The sequence below is a fragment of the Vigna unguiculata genome, unplaced genomic scaffold (assembly GCF_037176805.1).
Source record: "Vigna unguiculata cultivar grain cowpea cultivar isolate G323 ecotype 2 unplaced genomic scaffold, ASM3717680v1 ptg000478l, whole genome shotgun sequence".
In the NCBI taxonomy this organism is placed as follows: domain Eukaryota; kingdom Viridiplantae; phylum Streptophyta; class Magnoliopsida; order Fabales; family Fabaceae; genus Vigna; species Vigna unguiculata.
Window position 1 is genome coordinate 13,036 of NW_028197113.1, and position 2,375 is coordinate 15,410.

The window sequence follows — 2,375 nt, forward strand, 5'->3', positions numbered from 1 at the left end:
TTCTTTTTTTTCTATTTCTTACTCCCTTTTTTAGTTTAGGAACTTGGTTCGTTCAATTCACTTGCTCATGAACTCGCAGCTTCGCCAGAAGCGACTAGGGGGGAGCTGTCGTAGAAGCTTTGCCCTTTGTACAGAGATTGTTATGAACTGACTAGCGGAACGCTAGCTAAGCTAAAAAAGAGTCTGAGTTCCCTTCAATCAAATCAATAAGCTTTATTTCAGGTTTTTATCCCTCCTTCTTAGAACCCATTGATGGAGGGGGGCCTCGGCCCGGGAAGGGGAGAGTGGCCGAGTGGTCAAAAGCGACAGACTGTAAATCTGTTGAAGTTTTTCTACGTAGGTTCGAATCCTGCCTCTCCCACTTGTTTGTTGTAGACTTCTTCGAAGAGAAAGGGGGAGAAAGAAATCCTATAGCTTAGCTTGAGTAAAGCCCATTAGTATTAGTAGTAATTGGATCTTTTCTAAGGTTTGAGGATGCTGTACCGATAGGTGCGGGAGATTTATATTGATATAAAGATAACGTCAGCATATTGGCTCCAGCCGGTAGCACGGGGCTTGCGAATTCTTCGATCCATACCCTCTGAGTTAAAGAGTGGGTCGGCACAGTTTTCCAGGTTGGTTCAAACTTCATCCCTTGTTCAAGGGGAATAGTTTGAATCTGGGGTACATAACGGTTTACAAGACGATTGAAGGACTCCTTTATGGAGCCAACCAACTCAACAACAGTGTCCATACAAGACACCGGCTGAGATATACTGGAAAAGTGTTTTCTACCCGTTTTGCTAAGGTTATAATCTTAGAAAAGGAGAAGAAAGATACCATTTAACCAGCATATCCGCCTTTTGATCCCGTACACATATCATCCTTCTATGATGGGAAGGGATTTACCTGGGCTTGCACTGGAAATCCTATGAGAATATGACAATAGGAGTTTTCTTAACTGCTAAGCTTACACAGACTCCTGAAAGATTCGGACGAAGGCATTCCAAAAAAAAAAAAGAAGAAAGCTATTTATACGCTAGAGCCTTACAGAGACTTCCTAAAAAGAAGTGACCTTATCTAAATCTAAGGTAAAAACTCAAAGGCCCACATGCTTTCCTTTTTTGCTTGCCTAAGTCCCTTTTTCTACATATGGATTGAAAAAAGTTTTTCGGCCTGTCATGGACAGAAACTAAACCAGGCTCGCGTAGATACATTACCTGAACCATGCTTTTCCCAAGCGGGGGTCTAAGACCCTTTTCGGAAGCAAAACCCAGAGCAAAGGGGGGCACGGACAGCAGTTAGAACATACAGATAAGAGCACATAGCATCACTTACATCAGAAGTGGGATCACTCACTTCAAACCTTACTTCACAAGATCTTATCGCATTGAAAATCCGTATGGTGCAGTTATGAACGGAAGCACTGGGGTTAAGCCGAAAGTAGAAGTCGAAAGAGTAGTAGGAGTAGGCGAGAAGCCGGCGCGTCTTCATTTTGGGAATTCCTAACGGAATGAATATAACCAAGGGGAATGGAAATCATCGAAGATATAGTGTGTGTGCCGTGAGTAATCAATCTTCGCAAAGACAGAATCATGGATGTGGTCGTACTAATACTAATACTAATAAAGGATACTCTTTTGATACTTCTTTAATAGATCAGGAATTTATTTTCTTCAAAAATGGATTTGACTTTGCTTTTTAGGATGCTAAGGTTGGGGTGCTTATCCTCGTTTTAGTGATGTGCAGGCCCACTCGATGAAACGAAAAAGCTTGACAAGCTGGATGGATATTGGGTCACGGACATAGGAATACGGAATTAAAAAACCTGAGGCATTTAGGAAAACAACAAGCCTTGGTGCGACCTGACTCGGAACTGGAATTGGCAAAGAAGGAAGCCCCAGGTGCTTGAAAGACCAATACGCTCTAATGAGTCCCACTTACCAATATTTAAGGTGCACCGCAGGACTCATTCTGATCCACCCGCGGACACCCCTATCTTAAGCAAATGCCGACTTACCCTTGGCCTTCCCAGATAAGAAAAAAAAGAGAAAGAATTGCCTCTCGCTCACACCCTTTCTAGGGGCGAATCATCGGATCGGATTGACCACCCTTTCTTTTCGCTTTTGATGCAGCTACAGCCTTTTCAACTGCTATTTGCTCGGTAACCATTATCTAGTCATGAAACGGGAACCGTAAATGAATACGAATAGGCCCTTCGAACTTGATTCACAAGACAGGCTCCGGTCTTAGGCATGTCTATCAGGTCCATTCTATCTCCTCCTCGAAGGAAGAGGCTCAAAGGCGAAAGGGATCGCCCTTGACCCCACTACTGCTCAGCTTACTTGCTTTCCCTAAGCACACACACTAAGTAGATAGTAGGCACAGGTACGCTA

General features: G+C 43.5%; 1 non-coding gene across 1 annotated transcript; it reads left to right on the forward strand.

Annotated features, from left to right (window-relative positions):
* Positions 1-278: 278 nt before the first annotated feature.
* Positions 279-361, forward strand: TRNAY-GUA (transfer RNA tyrosine (anticodon GUA)). The gene has a single exon. It is a non-coding gene; the product is annotated as a tRNA-Tyr (tRNA).
* The last annotated feature ends 2,014 nt before the right edge of the window (positions 362-2,375 follow it).